The sequence below is a fragment of the Myotis myotis genome, unplaced genomic scaffold (genome assembly GCF_014108235.1).
Source record: "Myotis myotis isolate mMyoMyo1 unplaced genomic scaffold, mMyoMyo1.p scaffold_m19_p_5, whole genome shotgun sequence".
NCBI lineage: Eukaryota > Metazoa > Chordata > Mammalia > Chiroptera > Vespertilionidae > Myotis > Myotis myotis.
This window is the reverse complement of record NW_023416357.1, coordinates 19,781,449-19,803,706: the sequence shown is the minus strand read 5'-3', so window position 1 is coordinate 19,803,706 and position 22,258 is coordinate 19,781,449. Positions and strand designations below refer to the sequence as shown.

Here is a 22,258-nt window from a genome sequence, read left to right as displayed (position 1 = left end):
TGGACTGAGAGAGGGCGCAGGCCAGGCTGAGGGACGCCCCCACCCCCCGCCCCCCTGCAAGTGCATGAATCTCATGCTCTGGGCCTCTAGGACACTGGTCGGCAAACTCATTAGTCAACAGAGCCAAATATCAACAGTACAACGACTGAAATTTCTTTTGAAAACCAAATTTTTTAAACTTAAACTATATAGGTAGGTACATTGTTATTAACTTAATTAGGGTACTCCTAAGGAAGAGCCACACTCAAGAGGCCAAAGAGCCGCATGTGGCTCGCGGGCAGCAGTTTGCCGACCATGGCTCTAGGATATAATAACTATGTGTCTTTAAATGGATGCACTTACTTTAAAAAATTATATTCTTGACTTTTTTTTTCATCTACTCCAGGTCCAATTTCAAATCAATGATTTCTGCCTAATTCTTAAATTACTCGAACTATGAAAACAGAATGTTTTTATCATAATTTCATTTATAGAACAAAATAAAAATGTTAGGGGCATTATAGGGCATGAGAAAGAAGAAAAAGCATAATTGCCTGAAAGCTTTTCTTCTTGATTGCCTGATTTTTTTTTCTGATTTAGTAAAGAGGTTATCACAAATTATTAATCAAATAATTTTATAGTTGGCTGAAATCTTAGAGATAATATTGTCTAATTTCTACATTTTCCAATGAAATTAACTGGAAGCTTTTTAAATGACTCAAGGTGATAAAGCTAGTTATTGCAGAATTTTGACTGCAATCCAAACTTTCTGATGTCGAGTCTAGCTTTCTTTATTTCCAGAAGTTAGTATTATCTCACATTCATAAATATATATGAGTGATGCTGCCTCAAGCATGGGAAAAGTTACCCTAAAGACTGGTCAATCAAAGGCATTCACTTCCATGACATATGTGTAGTATATGAGAATCTATTAGTATTCAGCAAGCATTCTTGTGTTAGTATTAGCTCGCTGCTGCTGCTGAAAGATCAATTTGTTATTACTTTGTTAAGCTGCTAGTTTATTTTCTTAGATATATTTAAAACAATTAGCCTTAATGTGGGAGTTCTGCTTCCCTGATGATTAAATCACTACCGAAAGATACAGAGAGGCAATATTTGAACCTGAAGTTTATAGAAAATCAAGATGAGATTCATATAAAAATTTTAAGACCAATATATAAACTACTGTCTTAATATAATAGTCAAGGTGAAGGAAAGACTATGCACAATCTAAGTGAAGAAATCCCTGCACCTATAAATCTCCAGCTTCCTACCAGCTCAGGATTTTTTTCTTTATTACAATTCTCACTTTTAAGAATAAAACCAAATAAGTGAAGAAAGAGTGGCTTCCATTTAGATAATCCATTTAGATTCATTATCGATTACCACATGACTCACAAGAACATTTTTGTTAAACAAGGTGGGGAACAATGGGCCTTGCCTGGAAAAGAGGACAGCAGATTTTCCACTAAGTATCCAAGACCAAAGGACAATCACTTGCTTTTTTTGGTCCCTGCATTAAAATATGAGTAAAATACTTATCGTAACCTATTTCATAAGATTCCTGTAATAATCCAATGAGATAATAGGTGGGACATTTCTTGGCAATGTGTAAGGGCTGATTTAATTTGAGTTATCATTTTTTTAAAAAAGAGAGAGTATTTATTAGAAGCCTTGGAAAAGTGTGGTCACAACATTTCTCTGTAAGATAAAGAACGTGTCTGTGAATTTCAGTAGACCATATGAAATAGTAGGTTGAAGTAACTTCTAGATAAACTTGAACAAACTAGATATGAATTTTTCAGCTCCATAGTTTATTTTTTTAAAAAAAATATATAGTTTTATTGATTTTAGAGAGGAAAAGAAAAGGAGAGATAGAAACATCAGTGATGAGAGAGAATCATTGATTGGCTGCCTCTTGCACGCCCCCTACTGGGGATCAAGCCAGCAACCCAGGCATTGCCCTAACCTGGAATTGAACCATGATCTCCTGGTTCCTAGGCTGACACTCAACTTGACACTCAACCACTGAGCCATCGGCCAGGCCATCAGAGCTACCTTTATTCAATCAGGGCTTCTAGGTAGAAACTATCCAGTGTGGTTAAAGTTAGCTTAACCTCAAGTGCACTTGTTTTAAAAAGTTTTTAAAAAAGAGGTCACTGTCTAAGTGCCTCAGAATGAGACTTAGACCAATACAAAACAGAGTGCTTTAATTGCCTGACCACTAAACACGGAAACGTGGACCCCATCAGATTCGCACTTACACGTGCTGTGTTAACAACTAGTCAGGATCGTTGCAGAAGAAATTAGCAGGTACATTTCCTGCACTATTTACTTACAGTGTATTTATGTGCATCAATTTCCATTTAAGCAGCCTCTTTCCTACTACAATACTCTAATGCCACTTTATAATTGGGTAATGAGCTTCAGGCTCCACGGCAGCTGCAGAAGTTACCCTCTCTCTCCTGAGGTCTCTTCACCTTTAGCTCTCACCCTCCACCAGCGGAGGGAGCAAGAGACCTCCTCTGCCTGGGACACAGTTCAGCCCTCCTGGGGCTTTTCCCTGGTTCATCTGTTCCAAGTTCAAGTGCCTGCTCTGTCACAGCAAATCTGTTACACTGAAGTTTTATTGTGTCCAAGAAGTTCCATCATGAAGCCTATATTTTAATGAAATACAATTTTTAAAACTTTATTTGGAATTGCATGTGGCAAACAAATTCTCCATTATGTTTTGTGCATTCCTTTACTGAAATTTAGGGCTTTTCTAAAGTAAATCCAAATATTAAAATATTTCAATGACAATATTCTCTCTCTCTCTCTCTCTCTCTCTCTCTCTCTCTCTCTCTCTCTCTCTCACACACACACACACACACACACACACACACACACACACAGCAAGGGAATGCCATATGACCCAAGTGAGACCCACTTGGAAAACGGAAATGCTGACCTTACCACACTGTACCTTTGTGAGAGGACACTTGTCAGTTTTCTTCATAGGAATGAAGATTTTTCTCACCCTCAGACGTGTAAATGACTTTCTCATCTGTCTTTTTTTATGTTATTTCAATAATTTTCTCCTACAGAAGTGAAAGGTGTCAAAAACTAACCATGTGGGGCCTTGGCATATAGTTAAGTGACCTTTTTGTAAAAATGAACACTCTTCAGGGAAGTGGTAACTTTTAATGTAAGGTGGTCAGGGGATGGATATCAGCAGGTTGCCAATGGCACATGATTACATTAAAAATGTTTGACATTTTGATTCTCTCATATGCTTGCTTTTTTGTTTGTTTGTTTTTAGATAATTAGTACTTTAACAGATAATAGAAGAGATGTTTCCCTTAGGGGTAATGTTGTAGACCCCCCCCCCCCACACCTTCCATGTTACTCAGGTTAATAGCATAAAGCAAACATCTTTGCCAGTGTGATGCTAATTTAAAATGCTATTTGCAAAACTACAGAAGCAATGCTGCATTCTCTATGTCTTGGTTGGGGTCCTTTGTCTTTAAGGAACTGCCAAACATGCTAATTTAGTAGGAATACCTCCTTTTTCTAAATCAGAGACTTGCACTCTGGGGGTCTGTGAGAAACCCTTAAATGCATTTTCCTTAAGCAGAGGTTGAAGTATGTATCAGGCTTGGGGCAAAGACAAGCGCAGCGATCCCTTTTATCCCAGAGCTCTGAACACTGTCCAGCTTTCGGCTTGTCTTGCACATCAGCTCCATCAGCCAGCCCATTTCAGCCCATTTATTGGTCGACTGTACCTGATAGCTAACACAAATGCACCTTGCGAAACAGCGGGAGAAAGAAAGCACGTTTATTGAAGTCCTCCCGTGGCTCCACACTGTGCTGAATCTCCTTGCAACATTACAGCCTTAGTTTTGTCCATCCATTAGGCTGAAAAAGACGAGCTCCCCAAGTGGCCTCGGAGCCTTTTCCGATTCCCAGGAGACCCGCGACCCTCCGGGCGCGTGGCTTGTACGCGGGGCGCCGTCCCTGCTAATCAGGTCAGTGATCATCGCCCCGCTCCGGCTCCCAGGACCTGGCAGGAGCCCATCACAGCAGCCAGGGAGCCCGCCAAGGCAGCTCGCTCTGGGAGGGTCTCCCGGGCAGGAGCATCGCTCGGTCCTCATTCCCTCCCCGGAACCTCGGAGGGTTTCAGCCTTTCCATTGATTTATTGATTTGCAAGGGGTCCTCGTAGACAGTGAGGGGCTCAGCATACACAGGGACAAGCGGCACCTGGCAGCTACTTGGAGGGGCTGATTGCAAACTTGGCTCCCCCCACCCCGCGCACGGGCGATTGGACTGGCTGCTCACGTCCTTCACGGGGAATATTTCAATTAAGGTAAGTGCTGCGTGAGCCGGGAGCCTGCATGGCACTGGGTTTCTGCATTGAAAGTTCTGACCGGCTCAGCCGACGTTCTGCACTGCAGCAAGTGACTGTGTGTGTGGGGAAGGCTTAGTTTACAAGCAGGGGTCCTAGCGTGAAACGGGCTTTTCGATAGTGAGCGTTCAGACCCTTTCTTTTGATATAATAGCAGCCTGCCTTCCATCAGGAGAAAATAAAAGAAGATATGAAAAAAAGAGAGAGAGTGAATTTCACCTTTTTCATAATGTAGAGAACCATGCAGTGCTAAGGTAACTTGATTTTGATTGAAGTATTTTGTTGATGTCAAAGGGTAGAATCTCTGATTCTAAAAGCTTCGAAGTTAAATTAGATGGGCAGAAATTTTGCAAATGAGAGTTTGAAATCTTGGGCAGCTTTCTGAGCTCTCGCTGGGTTAAGGATCTGGGATTAATTCCTTGAATGTTTTAAGTGTCCACGTAGGAATTAAAATCTAAATGATATAGTTTCTGATGTATCTATTAAGAAAAATGAACTAAGAACAATTGATATATCATTGATATGATTTATAGTTCTGATACTATAAATCCATCCCAAGAGAGATGGATTCATTTTATGAAATACGTTAATAAAAGAGAAAGTTAACTTCTTTGCAAAGAATTCTTCAACAAGAGGTTAAGTTTATGTGTTTATTAGAATTTTGAAGTTGCACTTTGTTATTCAACTAGATGAAATTAGATAATTCTTGCATTTACATAGTTTAGGACAATCATCTATGTAATTTAGGAAAAGTAGTACACATTATTTTTTCTAAACCCATTTTTTCTCATGTTTGTTAAAAACATCTACAGAGAATAGAAGCAACTTTCTCCCAAAGTTAGATTAAATTACCTAAACTTTTTCTTTTCTACTTTCTTTTTACATAGAAATAGAGCCTGGTGGTTTTATGCCACATTATGATAAAGTTCTACATAATCAAAAATTATAAAATACTTCTATCACTATAATTATAAATGACTAATTGATTGGTTAGCACTCTGAGCACCTGAGTGAATAATAGCAACCACTTACCTTATTATGGAGTGCTTGAACTTGAAAATGCTTTTCAAACAATGAAACAAACATCATTTAAAATATAAATATAAATATATATCATTCTAAGATGCATACTTACACATATTGAATTTCAATAACAAATCAATTATGCTAAAGCACTATGTAAATATCTAGCTGCTCTATGATGTAAAGATTTATCATGGCATCTTTAATGTGCTTAATAGAAAGACCTCTCCTATTTCATGAAATGTTGATTCCACTTTCCTCCTGTGGAGATGCTGAGGTGAGATATTTTATTAACATGTTAGAACATGGTTTATATTAATTGGCTAGCTCTCTGAAATTCTCTGGGGAGCTTTTCCGGCTGATGTTGATATTATTGTTTCCCTCACAGGAATAAACTATTTTGAGAATCCCCATAGGGGCTGACATGTACTTGCTGGTTGTATGTTTTTAGCCAAAGCCTGAAGACATTTATCACCTCTGTTGCACTGAGACTTCTCTTTTCTCTGGGGGAAATGGTTTCTCTAGTGATTCAATGACCCTTGAGAGAAGAGTGTGTTGACTACGGTTACTGTCCCTGGGTCTTTGGAGGAGTTTTCCTTTGTTAAGCAACTTCGATAAACAGGGAGAGGCAACATAAACCAAATAGGGCCACATTTGTTGGTCACAAATTGGTACATTGCTCAAAACACCTCTGTATTTGGGACTATTTCTTGAGCCACATTTGAAATTGATGGTGGTATCCTATACCCAATGAACTTTTACTTACTTGATGTATTGACCATTGAAGGTATGTGTAGTGTAAAATGAAATATTTATGTTAAAAATATAAAAATACCTGTAGTTTTTATTCAAAAGATGTACCTAAAGTTTTTTAAGGAGGTTACTGTTGTAGTTGTATTAATTTGCATTATACTGCCTAAAAAGGGAATGGAGAAAACTCTGTGTACAAGTGCGAATTAGGAGCTATTCATATTTGGTAGTTCTGCTTCCTCAATCACACTTCCCTTTTTTTCCACTTATTGCTAGGTGCCACCTAGAATCTATATCGAATCCCATTTTTCATCTCTTTGATGGTAATTTATTACTTCCATGAGATCAGAAAACATTTTATAGGATAACCTCACTTAAAGAGTAGACGGTTTCAAAATGTAAACCAAATAAATCTGCTGAAATGTTATAAAAGTCTCCTTAAGATTTATAACCTGTTTCTCAGTATGTGGTACTTTCAATAAAAGTCAATGGGGACAGGCAGTGTCTAACATGACTCCTAAATGTCAGACATAGGCTCTAAACTTTATATGTATGAGTGTATTACTTTCAAGTCAAAATGATAACATTGAAGTTTTCCAGATGAGGAGATGCAGGTGGTGAGTGAAGAAGTAATTGGGCTAAGGGCATACCAAAGTTACTGGGTCCGTGATTCAAACTCACATCTGGCTGTGCCCAAAGCTCACAATCTTTGTTGTACTTCATTATCACCTTGTTTATGGTTACCTTTTCCAATATTTGATATAATACTGATGAATATTTTAAGATGATTATTAAGATAGTACAGCTTAGTTATATTACCTTCAGAATAGTTTAGCTCTTGGCCAACTCAAAATAAATGATTTGTGAATGTCACTGCCACTTTGGGTTCTAAAAGAGGTTAGTGCTCCAGTCCTTGCATCAAGCTAATTCTGATTAGTATTGACAGAAAAGGCTCTCTCCCATACGGATATTCAGGACTGAAATTTAGAATCTTTAATATGTACATCTTTCCAAAGGGAGTTGACATACTCTCAGGATAATATCAAATAAAAATAGATATAGATACAATGAGGTTATTGTATTGAAATAAGAGTAAAAAGGAATTTAAGGAGAATTCATGATCATGGCAAAAGACATTCACAATATTAAAAAGGAAAGAAATTAACATTTGGAATTGAATGTTGGAAAGTGGACTAAAACACATTTCAATGTCTATTTGTTCTCTTCACTTTATATAAACTTCCCACTTTTACAGATATTTGCTAGAAATTATTGTGTTGATAATGTGACAATATACCAGATATTACAAATAATGAATTCAGTTTGTTTAGAAGAATAATCAAGAAATATTTGTCTATAATATCTAATCATCAGCCAGTTTACTTTCCATTCTCTAGGTTTTATAGTAAGCGATTGGATTATTCTAGCTGTGTATATGAGTAATAGAAAAACAAAGTATATATAGATAATCTTCTTTAATACTATTTCAAAAGAATGAATATGAGATTTAAAAACAAGCACAGTATTACAGGGGAGCTCATTATGCTGAATGTCCACAACGCATAGGTCTCTTCACCCAGAAAATATGACCATGTTTCTAGGCCTAGCTGGTCACAGTAGATTTGAACAAAAATGAATGTGCCTGGATTTAAGACAGCCATCTCTAGTGTGGCCAGCAACTATCGTGTGGTCTTACAAAAGCACCTGCCATTAACAGCAACTCTGTATTACATAACAAATATTGAACTTGATGACCTTAAATGTGAATAAATATGGATAACTGGCAGTCAATGGGCAGGAGTCAAAACTGAGAAACAGAGATAGTGGTCTGTATAAATTATGAATAAATTAAAGTCATTAGGCTGATAGGAAGGAAATAAAAAAGGCTAATCCCCTTAGCCTTTAATTAGAAGAGCCACATTCTTTTTTATTCACCATGATAGCTAAGCACAAGGAGGGAATTTTCCCTTGAGGAGGCAATGATGCTGGGTTATCTTGAGTGATATCCCAAACATGCCATGCAGTGGTGAGACTTTTTCTGGTTTTCCACATTTTTCTCTATTGTGTCAGTCCCATTAATCTATTGAATTCACATCTGTATTTCTTACAAACGAAAAGATTATAACTGGCTCAACATTATATATATATATATATATATATATATATATATATATATATATATACACACACACACACACACACACACACACACACACTAGAGGCCTGGTGCACAAAAATTTGTGCACTCAGGGGGGGGTCCCTCAGCCCGGCCTGTGCCCTCTCGCAGTCTGGGACCCCTCGGGAGATGTCCACCTGCTAGCTTACGCCCGCTCTCCAGGGGATCGGGCATAAGCTGGCAGTCAGACACCCCTCTGGCAGCCCAGGAACTCTCGGGGGATGTCCACTTAACAGCGGGGACCAGGCCTAAGCTGCAGTCAGACATCCTTAGCGCTGCTGAGGAGGTGGGAGAGGCTCTCGCCATCACTGCTGTGCTAGCAGCCGTCAGCCTGGCTTGTGGCTGAGCAGAGCTCCCCCTGTGGGAGTGCACTGACCACCAGGGGGCAGCTCCTGCTTTGAGCGTCTGCTCCCTGGTGGTCAGTTTGTGTCATAGTGACCAGTCATTCCCAGTCGTTCTGCTGTTAGGGTCAATTTGCATATTACTCTTTTATTATATGCCTGGTGCATGGGTGGAGGCTGGCTGGCTGGTTTGCCCTGAAATATGTCCTGGATCAGGGTGAGGGTCCCGCTGGGGTGCCTGGTCAGCCTGGGTGAAGGGCTGAGGGCCATTTTCAGATTGGCCACACCCCCTTCAGGATGGGGGTCCCTGCTGGAGTGCCTGGCCAGCCTGGATGAGGGGCTGAGGGCCATTTTCAGGCTGGCCACACCCCCTTCAGGGTGGGGTCCTGCTGGGGTTCCTGGCCAGTCTGGGTGAGTGGCTGATGGCTGCTTGCAGGCTGCCAAGCCCCCCAGCGGGGACCCTCACCCCATGAGGGTGTGGCCAGCCTAGATGAGGGACTGATAGCTGTTTGCAGGCTGGCCACAGCCCCTTCAGGGTGGGGGTCCCTTGGTGTGCCTGGCCAGCCTGGGTGAGCGGCTAATGGCTGTTTGCAGGCTGGCCACGGCCCCCAGCCACCCAAGCTCCCAGTGGAGGCTGGCTGGAAGCAGGTATCTGGGATTTATTTATCTTCTATAATTGAAACTTTTTTGCCTTTAGAGGAGGCCACAGCCGGCCAGGGCAGGCGGGAAGCTTGGCTTCCTCCATCACCGGGGCAGCCAAGCCTCATGCTTGCTCCAGCTCCATGGCTGCTGGCCACCATCTTGGTTGGGTTAATTTGCATATAGTTGCTCTGATTGGCTGGTGGGCGTGGCTTGGGCATAGAGAAGGTATGGTCAATTTGCATGCTTCTCTTTCATTAGATTACACACACACACACATATATATATGTATATATATATATATATATATATATATATATATATACTCATAGTCTTGGTTGATAGTGGATGGGGCAGATATGTATAGTGGCTGCTTCAAGTTCAGGTTTTGGGTTCAGCTACATGGATTCAAATCCCACTAAGGGACTTAACTAGATTACTGACCTTGGGCAAATCAGTGAATGTGTCTAAACTTTGTGTTTATGAATATTAAAATGGAGTTAATGACAGTACCAATCCCATAGTAGTGTTGTGATACATAAAAGAGTTAATTGATAAAGCATAGTTACAATTGATCAAGTGCTCAGGAAATGATAGTTGTTATTATAAATCAGAAACTTTGTTATCATTTTCTCACCTTATATGTCAAGTAGCGAAAATTAGGGACATTCTCTCCCCCTAAAATCAGTTCATGCTTGAACCTTATCAGATGCTTCTGGAACCACTTCCAGACATTGTATTTATAATAGTAAATTTGAATTTTAGAAAAAAATTGTATATATATATATATATTGATATATATACATATTGCATTTAGACCAATAAGTGGATGTTTCTTAAAATTATAAATGTTGGAAGTTATTCATCAGCATGAAGATATATGTATGCGTATGTATAGCTATATAATTACCATGTCTATGTGCATACATATTTATACAAAAGTATTCCCAATTTTGTATATTGATTCAACTAATAAGCATAGTGGAGATGTATTTTCTGTGATGGAATTCATTGTTTTTCTCCTCCAAGCCATGCATTGTGATATTTTGGTGTATATGTAGGAATTGGTGGCTATGTGTCTTAAGGCAGCAGGTTCCTGGGTCTCATACCTGGAGTACAGATTTTAGTAGTTCTGGGAAATTTCTCAGGAGTGACAGCCTTGAGGCATACACAGGTTGTTCTGAGGAAATCTGAATAGACAGCTATGTGGCCAGATCACCAGGGTTTGAACAATGTTCCAGGTAATTCTAATATGCCAACAAGGTAGAGGATTGCTGCTGTCGAACAGCAACTCTGCACGTTATGCATAGCAAGTTATCTGTTCCTCTTGTTCAGTGGTTGTGGAGGGGGACCTGAGATTGTGCAGGCCAACGATATCCCCGGTATGTCCGTGCTGCTGGTCAAGGAGAAATGCTGCTCTCATTCTGCCCCCACTTCCCCTTCCTGCCCAAGGTTACCATGGGTGGGCAAAATGTTCAAGAACCTACCAAATATGAGATTTGCAGCCCAGTTCACCTTGATAAAACTCTACATGCTCTCTCCCTTAAAGAAGGGTCATGGGAAGTTCAGAGCCAGGTCAAAATTGAGACTCTTGTTGGTCTGTTTTAATCTATTGGGGTTTTTTCCCTCTTTTAAAAAATATTTTTATTGGTTTCAGAGAGAGAGAGAGAGAGATAGAAATATCAATGATGAGAGAGAGTCATTGATTGGCTGCCTTCTGCACACCTCCTACTGGGATCAAGCCAGCAACCCAGGCATGTGCCATTGACCAGAATTGAGTCTGGGACCCTTTAGTCCGCAGGCCAACTCTCTATCCGCTGAGCCAAACCAGCTAGGGCTGTTTTAATCTATTGTTGATTCGCACTTACCCACTCTGGAAATAGAATAGTTGAATGTTTTAGAAAACAAGACATTTAGGTAAGCATGACCAGCAAATTTAATTCTTTGCAGTTAAATGGGAGCAGAGTGATCATTGCTCTTCCAAACCCACTTCCCAATGTTTAGAAATTTTTGGCTTTAGCAACACCCAGGATAACTCCACACCAAAGTTTAAAGCTTATCAGAAACTGCTGACTTCTCAGACACCATTTCAGTTCCCTTCATCCTAGAAATGCGGTACTGAGGCTTTGCTGTTTGTCAGTGTAACTACCTTCTTCTCTCTCAAAACTAAACAACAAGGAAATTGATATCAGTTCTCTAACTTTTTTCACCTACTGTTTCCAACAGCCACATGTTATTGTTATCGATAAAACCCTAAGGAAAATATCATATTTCGTTAATACAGACACAAATTTTGGATGATTTATATGGCCAATTTAAATATCCCAAACCTGCCTCTACTCTTGCTGGATAATCAAACTCAAGGAGAACTATTTAAATGTAATGTCACTCACACTCTTTCGAGAATAACATTTGACCCTTTCATTTCAGAAGTAAAATCTAAGTGTTACTCTGTTTGGCAGAAACTGTCTCTTTTGTGCAGTACTTTGTTGTTAATTGTCACTAAAATTAAGTAGTAGATATAATTTAGTCACAGAGGGTTTTTTTAAAATTTTTTTTAACCATTAAGTACAAAATATCACCCCCCTCATTTCTTTCTCCTTGCTGTTCATCTAACATTTAATACTGATTGCCTGACAATAGGTTCTGCAATGAGACCATAAGCTCTGTGAAGATAAAATCCTTATTTTGGTTTGGCTTAGTGGATAGAGTGTTGGCCTGCGAACTGGAGGGTCCCGGGTTCGGTTCTGGTCAAGGGCACATGCTTGGGTTGCAGGCTCGGTCCCCAGTGGGGGGTGTGCGGGAGGCAGCCCATCAATGATTCTCATCATTGATGTTTCTCTCTCCCTCTCTCTCCCTCTTCCTTCCTCTCTGAAATTAAGAAAAATATATTTAAAAAGACATACCTTATTTTATTAAGGGCTGATGCCTTGGTACTTAGATCATTGTCTATCATATTGGTAATACCTACTTGTTGAAGGAAGGGAAGGGAAGGGAAGGGAAGGGAAGGGAAGGGAAGGGAGGGGAGGGGAGGGGAGGGGAGGGGAGGGGAGGGGAGGGGAGGGGAGGGAGAAGGCAGAGAGAAGAAAGGAGAAGAAAAGGAAAGGGAAGGAAAGGAAAGAAAAAAAGAAAGGATGAAGGAAGAGAGGAATCAAAGAATCTTCCAGTCATGACCCCCAATGGGTCAAGTTAGAAATTTAGCAATCATCTTTGCCTTACCACTTCTCACGCCCTACACATACAGTCAATTTCTGGGCCTTTCAGTTTTGCCTTCCAAATCTCTCTCACATGAATTTTCATCCTTGCCTCCCCACAGTTCATACCACCTTCATCAGTCACTTGATGGTGGTCTCTTTATTATCCTCCTCCTTTGCACAAAATAGTGACCCCTACTGTCAGAAGACTGACCCCTCTCGGCATAAACTTGCTTATATTGTTCTATGTTAAAGGCATCCTTTTCAGTGTCCCCTCTTGGTTAGAATCTAATCCAAGCCTTCCTGTGGTATCCATTTGTATGCAACATCTGGACGCTGCATCTTCCCTTACCTTGCCTACCCTCTAGCAGTCTATTTCCCAGTCATCTTTTGGTTTCTTGTCCCTGAGTTTCATGATTGCTGCCTGTCATATCAAGTTGACATTTTCCATGCAAGATTTCTTCACTGGCAAAACTCAAGTTGTCACTTTATTAGAATAGTTTTTGGCCCCAACCAGTCTAGTTGAAATGCTCCCCCTCTCAGTTTCCATAGCACATTTTATGTCCTTCAACTCCAATCACAGAACTCATTACAACATTTAAAAATGCTAAAATCCAAACTCTTTGATGCAGACTTTATACCTATTTCATTCGCAACTGTGCTCCCAGTGACAGGCACTAATGTATACAAATCCTTTGTTTACAAAAAAAAAAAGAGGCAAGTAATGCAGTTCTCTGAATTCAGAAGCAATCTTTATTCATAAGCTTTTTCCTTCCACCTTAGCAGTTAAATTTCTGCCATTCTGAAAAAAATGTTGCTTCTCTAAGTCACCTTCATGAAATGTCAAAAAACACAAAAAATTTAGTAATAATTATAGTAATTTTAAAAATCGCCGTGCCTGTAGCCACTGAAATTTATTTAATATATTTAATATATTATATCCACCTATTGGACTATGTGTATATCTCACACTTTAATGAACAGTAAAATTTGTTCACATACATTGGTAAAGGTCACCTGTTTTTAATCAGCTCCTCTCTATGTAATAACTAGGTGACATTTCAGATTCATTTGTGATCAATGGACATGCATATTTTAACTCAAAGTCCACTCTTATGGCTTCTGATATAATAAATTGATGATATAGAGGACTATAGGGGACTCTGCTAGTTCTTTTTCTTAGGCTTTTAGTTCTTTAGAGAAAATAACTGGCAGAACAAACAACAGAAATCGGCTATACTTGAGAATCAGCTGTCACCAAGCACTTCCTAAATAGATACTCTCTGACCCCTCCTGTTTAAGGAATGATTGCACTCTTTTATTTAATTTTACAATTATTAAACTGGATTTGATTACTCAGCCTTTATATGGGGGAAGGAGAAATCAATAGAGAGTCAGCAACAGCATTCACTCTGGAAAGTATGTCTCTCGCAGACTTAGAAGCATCTTCCCTGGAACCATCATCCGCAGAAGGAAACGGCAGCCCTGGCAGCCAGAGGAGGGTCACCTGGGTCTCGGTGCCTGCATTTTCCTGAAATCCTTCACAAAGCACAAATGACATCTTAAATAGCTTGTCAGGAAACGAAGTGATTTTTAATGTAGATCCACCCAATATAATGGTTTTTTTTATCAGTGCCCCTGAAGGCAAACATCTGAAAGGCAGAGACAAACAAAATACCAAGATAAATGCTGTGACTGGTGTCTAAGGATGAACATAATGTTAAGATAATAGAGAAACAGCTCATCAGGAAAAAAAAAGAACAGCTTTAAAATCTCATAATTCTGTATCTACTTAGAGGTACAATTAGGCGTCAGGATTTTTTTTTTCTACTGGATGCTATGCAACTTTGTTTTGAAGATATTTTGGAAATAAAGAGCAGACCCAATTATGCTCTAGTCTGCAGACATGGGGGAGAGTTTAGCAGCAATGAGTGAACAGTTCACACAACACAAAAACTTTTAGGTGAAGTAATGAAAACGTCAGACTGATCTGCTTAAATAAATCAAGTTTGTGTAATGATGTTCACGTTATTCATTTTAAAATTTATTTTTATTGCTTTTGAGAGGGGCGGGGGGCAGAGAGAGAAACATCAATGTGAGAGAAAAACATCCTCCTGCAGGTCCCCTAATAGGGATTGAACTGAAACCTCAGCAAGTGACCTGACCAGGAATTGAACTAGTGACCTTTGGTGCATGAGAACACTCCACCAATTGAGCCACACTGGCCAAGCCTGATTGTATTATGCTTGGTCTTGAGCAACATATCAATCTCCCAAGCTGCTAGCCCTTTCACACACCCACTCCCTTCTATATCTAAGTTCAGTTTGCACAGACTCTTGGATTACCTATCTCTTGTGACTAAGTAGCTACACACCTAGTGACAGAGTATTTATTGTCTTTTGTGTGTGTCTGTTGTACTTGTTTTCCACTCAAGAATTGGGCAATTATGTCCTACCCAGTTTGGCTCAGTAGATAGAGCATAGGCCTGCAGACTGAAGGGTCCCCAGTTCGATTCCAGTCAAGGGCACATGCCTGGGTTTCAGGCTTGATCCCCAGTAGGGGACATGCAGGAGGCAGCTGATCAATGATTTTCTCTCATCATTGATGTTTCTATCTCTCTCTCCCTCTCCCTTCCTCTCTGAAATCAATAAAAATATATTTTAAAAAAAGGAATTGGACAATTTTGGTTTGAATAAAAGCAGTAAAGTTGAAGTTTTGCTTTTCAAAGAAACCAGACTAGAAAACTTTCTCCCATTATAAGGAGAACAATGTACTCATAGGTGTCATACTCCTTGGAACCATGTAAGTCAAATAGTCTTTGACTACCTTCAGCTGGTTATGAAAAAGTGAGATTATGCAATAAAAATAAAAAAACAATGCATCCTCAGCATGTTATTGCTTCATGTACAATGTACCCAGCATCAAAAATTAAACTTTGTTAAGCTGGGTAAGCATTTCAAAATCTTGAGGGGTTAGTTTAAGATTAGGATTGGGTGGTAAGGAGAGTGACCCTGCTAGTGTTAACAGTGACTGAAATGCTTCACACGTTTTGCATTCTAAGAGGAAATTCCAGAATTAACTACATTTTTTGTCCACATGGAGCCACAAACAATGAAAGTAAAAGATGTCTTCAAAAATTAGCACTTGAGTTTTGTGTATGAACTACTTACAGGATATAGCTGAATTGTTGAAGTTGGGAAGTAATGAAAACTAGAATTTCCATAAGTCCTGGAGCTACTTATCTAAATCTGACAAGAACATAACAACACATGTGAATGGAGCAAGCTTAGCATTTAGGTTGCTAGATGAACGTTAAATAGCAGAAACAGTTTGTTAAGCACTATGCTCTTTTGGCATTAGTTATGATAATAATATTGAAGAATTTCAGAAATGCTTATTTCTAGCATTTTCCACTAGGCAAAGTGTCAAATAGCATAGCTATTATTGATACATCATGTTCATAAAAGATGTTCACTTGGTGTGCAAGATACATTTGAAGCATAGTTTCAACCTCAGTAGTAATGATGTAAAATGAAAATACCATGAAAAGAATAATAATGTTATAGCATGAGTCACTTAATTGAATAATAGGCAGAATGACTAAGAAGAGGTAAAACAGGGAGGCTTCTGAGTTGCTGGGAATGGCCACCTTGATATCAATGATAATTACAAGGAAATGATAGATAGATAGATAGATAGATAGATAGATAGATAGATAGATGATAGATAGATAGATGATGGATAGATAGATAGATAATTGAAGATGATAGAGATAGTGATAGGTATGTATGCATACATAGACATACATAGAATTATTTTTAAATGTTTTTAAATGATCTATTACACATGGTAGCTAAGAACTTTATTTTATTACTAGAGGCCCAGTGCACAAAATTCATGCACTCTGGTGGTGGGGGGATCCCCTCAGCCTGGCCTGTGCCCTCTCACAGTCCGGGAGCCCTCGGGGGATGTCTGACTGCTGCTGAGGCAGGAGAGGCTCCTGCCACTGCCACTGCACTCGACAGCCATGAGTCCGGCTTCTGGTGCACTGAACACCAGGGGACAGCTCCTGTATTGAGCATCTTCACCCTTGTGGTCAGTGCATGTCATAGCAATCGGTCATTCCATGCCATTCGGTTGATTTGCATATTAACCTTTTATTATATAGGATAATTTTTTTCAAATAAGATTGATACTGATTTTTTAAAAAATATATCTTATTGATTTTTTACAGAGAGGAAGGGAGAGGGACAGAGAGTTAGAAACATTGATGAGAGAGAAACATCGATCAGCTGCCTCCTGCACACTCCCTACTGGGGATGTGCCCGCAATCAAGGTACATGCTCTTGACTGGAATCGAACCTGGGACCTTTCAGTACTCAGGCCAACGCTCTATCCACTGAGCCAAACCAGTAAGGGCAATACTGATTTTTATTGTGAAGGAAATAATACTTATTTTGTTATCATAATCATAATGAAGTTTTTCACCACAATATGCAAGTCAAGAGCACCATGCAAAATCGTTTATAGTCTTCTAACTGATTGCACACAGATATATAGGGAAAGAAATGCAGAAATGTGTAAGAATTTTCTGTGAGAAGCAGACAAATGTATAAATCGTAAAATCTATACTTGTTTTGATACTTTATTAATTTTAAAGGTAATGATTTTGTGTGAGGAGATCATCTGGGGAGCAGTTGAAGAAGAAATGAAATAATTGCCCAAAACTTTTTATTGTACAGATGTACTTCAGGAAAAAGTGATAATGTCATAATGCTAGATGAGGACTCTGTAATAAGGACACTTTACAAATACATGCTCTTCATACAAAACAATAAAAGCCAATTTAGAATAAAACAGAGGAGCTGCCTCAACAGAACAGGAGCAATGCTGGGAAAGTTGCTTCCCTTCAGAGTATCTCCCTGGAACTCCAGGACAAAGTCTACATTTCCACCCTTCAAACTGGGGGACAGAAGACTCGCGTGTTAGACATGCACTAGCAATTTCTTGCTAATCAATATCATGGTCTGTTTTCATTGGATTGGCTGGGGTAGAGAAATTGGGACTGAATACCCAGCATTGGTAAAAGGAATAAAGGAAAGATCTGTTGCATGAGATAATCAAAGGGACAGAAGACCTCACAAGCAACTACACTGTGTCCCCAATTCACAGTCACTGAGGGAGAACAAACAGGGGCAACAAGGGAAAGGCATAACCTAGACTGAGGGTGCTTCGGGAGTAGCTCTAGGACCAACTGGCATGTTAGAATAAAATCCCTTGTCCCATGCAGATATCCCTCTTTACGGCACCAAGTAAGGGGACTCTGAAAGCTGTGTATTGAGGTCAGGTTAGTGTAAGCAGTTTCTGACTATATATGTGGCTTGCATGTCAGATGCTTACTGAAATAGAGCATTCAGAAAGCAATTCAGAAAAGTCTAAAAGTGTAGAGAGACATAGATATATATATATATATATATATATATATATATATATATATATATATATATTAGTTTTAATTCATTCATACATATGCACCAAAATGCATACACACTATTACCACAGGACTTCTGTGTAGTATGCAGAAAAGAGAGATGTAGCATTTTCTTATACATAGTATTATTTAAACCTATCTAGACATCGTGAGTTAAATTTTGTCATCAAGATAAATGCATATTGCTAATGTGTTATTGCTAATGGTTACATTTGAGAAAACATGATTGGGTGTGTGAAGGTGTGCATATCAGTGTGAGTGTGTATGTGTGTGTATTACCATTCGGAAAAAAGAGGGAACATTTTATCCCAGGCTTTTATTCTCTAGTGTTGAGCTAAATTCAGTAACAAGAAAGTAAGGGGAGAAAATGGCGAAACATGCGCTGTTTTGGAGAGAATTATGGAAGAGAAACCCTCTTCAAAGAAATGAATGCGGTGGCAACAGAATGAGTCAGTGAGCTCTTTGCTTCTTGGCGTTTAAGAGGTATAACATATAGTCTACTTTTACATTTCCTCATTGGTTGTTTTGAGAATTAAATGAGAACTTTCAGAAAACACTCATCATAGTGCCTGATGAATAGCAAGTTCTCAAAGATAAAATAACTGTTTTTTTCTTTGCCTTTCCCAACCTCAGTGGTGTCACCACGAAGGCATCCAGCACTGCAAAGTCCGCCTGAATGGGTGCTGACGTAACAGTTCAAAGAAAGGGTTTTACAGTTAATCAGTTTGAATTTTCAAGGTGACTCCACCACTTCCTACTTGTGTAACTTTGGGAAATCTGCTTTTGAAGGACCCGGTTCCCTTCTCTACTCGAATGCAGGTACTATTAATGATCTCAGAGGTGGTTATAGAATGATAGGCCATAGCAGGCACATGGCTTCTGGGATGTGGGTATTATATGAACTGGATGGCCCAGGTCCCCATGTTTGGCTGGCATCCCCCTCTCTTTCAACCTCTCTAGGTGTCAGAGATCTCAGGATCATGTCCCTGAACCCAGCTACAACCTTGCCCTCCAGGATCTCTAATAATGTCAAGCTAGGAAAACCTCTGTTTACCCAGAGGATGGAAAATTAAATTTTATGGAGGACCTAGGACAACTCAAATGTCTAGGCCTGGATAATAAAATAGAGTCTTATTTTTTTTTTTTATCAAGTACCACCTTTATGAGGGCTCAGGACCCACTGACTTGATCGCTGCACCTGCTTGTGAAAGCTCCCCAGGTGCTCATTCATGGTTTTGGAAATCGGATTTCTGTGTTTCCTTCTCTTGACCTCTTGCCATCTACTACGTGAGGCTCTCCCCGCTGACATCTCTTGGGAGTTGGCAACTCCTCTGGGCAACACTGTCCCCTGACCTGGTCTGCATTGCTCACACGCTGCTGCTACAGAGAAAGAACTCTGTCCTCCCCTTTCCCATCTTTTGTTGCTAATTACACATTTTGGCCCTTTTGTGAGTACAGTATCCACTTATGATTCATTGACTTAAATAGTGGAATGTAACTATAAGCTACAGTAATCACACACAAAAAAAGCATATAGATGCAAGTGTGGCAAGTACTCTGAAAGAAATGTGAATGGTGCTATGAGAGTCTAGAAAGGAAGGGCATGGCTTAGTTTAGAGCAGTGGTTCTCAACCTTCCTAATGCCGCGACCCTTTAATACAGTTCCTCATGTTGTGGTGACCCTTAACCATAAAATTATTTTCGTTGCTACTTCATAACTGTAATTCTGCTCCTGTTATGAATTTTAATGTAAATATCTGATATGCAGGATGTATTTTCATTGTTACAAATTGAATAATTAAAGCATAGTGATTAATCACAAAAACAATATGTAATTATATATGTGTTTTCCGATGGTCTTAGGCGACCCCTGTGAAAGACAGGTTGAGAACCGCTGGTTTAGAGAGACAAAGAAGCCTTGGAAGAATTGATCTTTGAACAGAGATCTGAGGATGTATAGTTAACTGCATGGAGGGGAAAAGGAGACTGTGCCAGGCTAATGCTAAAAGTTCACGCAATGGCACGTGGGAAATTGGTGTATGCAAAGGATTGAGAGGCACCAGAGAGGGCAAAGCAGAGGTGGAGGTGTGCAACCAAATAAGAGAGGACTCTGACAATTTTAGAGGAGGTTGGAAATGAGGCAAATATGAGGGAGGACAACTCTTACGTTACTTAAGAAATATATCAGGATCTCCCCACATCGTGGTGATGGAGAGAAATGGGCGGACTTAAGAAATATTTGAAGAGAAAAGTCAACATTTTTTTAATGATAGATTGGAGTGTAATGGTCATGAGAAGGAGAGGTGAGAGACATTAACTGGTTTCAGAGCTGGTGGTGTTTTTACTAAGAAACAGATAGATCAAGATGGGCCAGCTTTTGTGCCAGATCAGCAGAGAAGAGAGATCTAAGAGGTCTGCTTTGGACTAATGACTCTAAGTGTTTTTTAGCCTCAGAGTTCTACCATATTACTACTTGGTATGCAAATATGAACAGAATGTGGAGAGAGATAGGAGGAGAAACTCAAGGCCAAACCATGTGAAATTACACATTTGTAGATACGTGCAAACAAGAGAGAGGACAGGGTTCATTCTCAATGTGTTTTTATGTTTATGCTTTCATGTCATTGTAAACTTTGTGAGAAAGGCGGGAAAAAAAAAACACATTTTTTTAAATGTTGTCACACAGTACCAAGACAATGCAGAAGCCAAAGTGGGATTCTTGAAAAACAAACAAACAAAAAATAGTTGGCATGAATTAAAATGATAATTTGTCAGCCAATATATCACTAAAAAATTTACTTGAAAAATGAAAATCATATATCTATATATAGTGTCATATTAAAAAAAAACACATTCATTCTGGGGTAGGGGTAGGGATATTTTTAGTAACGCTTTGCTTTTCAAATGAATCATCTCATAAAGTATAGACCAGTGGTCATTATCCAGGACAGATCATGATGACTCAATATGAGGATTAATTACAAAAGTAATCATATCCGTTATCTAATCATTCAAATCTTAATTATAACTTTGCTGGCCCAATTAGTCCAGAACACAAGGCTAATGTTAGTGATGGGTGAACACTCAGCATCTGTGCCTAAGTGAGAGGCATCTGCTGCCAAGAGGTGAAGCGATGGAAAGTGTCAACTCACCAGCTGTGAAGGGAGCAGGCTGAGAAAAGCACACTGGAGCTGGTGGAATTTGGCACATGGGTCTAGGGGTGGGGATCGGGGGGTCGAAGAGTACGCATGTGTGCTCTAGTGTCGTTGTTAGTTCCTCTGTGGAGTGTGCATTGCAGGCAATGACGTGGCTCACTACTGGGTGCTACCATTAAAAACGGACGAAAAGGGAAGATATTTCTGTTCCTTGTCTTTTACAAGTGGATAATGCCATAAAAAGAAATGAGCTACCAACCAATTTTAACAAATAAATATGTTTTTATAAATGTATTAGAATCATTTATGGCTTCTAACATTTACTTGATTCATGTTATCTCTGATAAAATACGATACAGATGAAACATCTACTTATTATTAGTATAAATAATAAAATAGAATCCTTGATTGCTACTATTGATTTTTGACTTTGGTATCATATAATATATAGTATCTCAACATCTGTTACATTTATATGCTATTATTGATTTTGACCATATTATATGGGAAGGATTTTATTAATACTGCTATTGATATTCAATATATTTATTAATATTTATCAATCTTTCGTGTTGGCATAAAATCTTTATTGAACTGTAATCAACTGTTAGTGACATGTAAGCAGTGTATAAAATACCACAGAACTGATTAGAACTTTTAAGTACATCAACTTTTGACCCAGCTGTGGAGTCACTTTCAGTGTCTGCCGGCTCTGTCATAGATTCGTGCTTTTATTAATTCACATTGGGAAAGTGCAAATGAAGGAATGTTTACAGTTATTGAAGTCGGAAAATTTTAATTTACATGAAACGTATATACATCTTGCTTCCAAGTGTAATAAAAACGATTTCAACTTTTCACATTGATTTCACAGAAGAAAATTACATTTCAACAAAATTAAAAGAGTTAGGGGAGCTTTTTCAGCACTGCATCGCCACTGTTCCCTTGTTACTGAATCACAATAAGAAGCCCTGTTAGTTCTCTGCTACTGAGCAAATCGCTTTCCACATGTACGGTTTATGCTTTAATGGGGATAGCTTCGCATTAAGAGAATTACTCCTACTCAGCATCGCCTCCTGACGCTGCACAGAACAGCACCCAGCCTACTTTACAAAATCCGTGCCT

General features: G+C 39.2%; 1 protein-coding gene across 2 annotated transcripts in view; it reads left to right on the top strand.

Moving 5' to 3' along the window:
- Positions 1-22,258, top strand: part of CDH12 (cadherin 12) — a 723,975-nt gene that overhangs the window by 439,527 nt on the left and 262,190 nt on the right. Inside the window, exon 1 of one of the 2 annotated variants that reach the window (XM_036310944.1) lies at positions 4,098-4,325. The exons of the other annotated variant lie outside the window; for it this stretch is intronic. The gene's annotated coding sequence lies outside the window, so the exon portion shown is untranslated. Of the gene's footprint in view, positions 1-4,097; positions 4,326-22,258 lie in introns of those variants that run through there. 2 annotated transcript variants of the gene reach the window in all.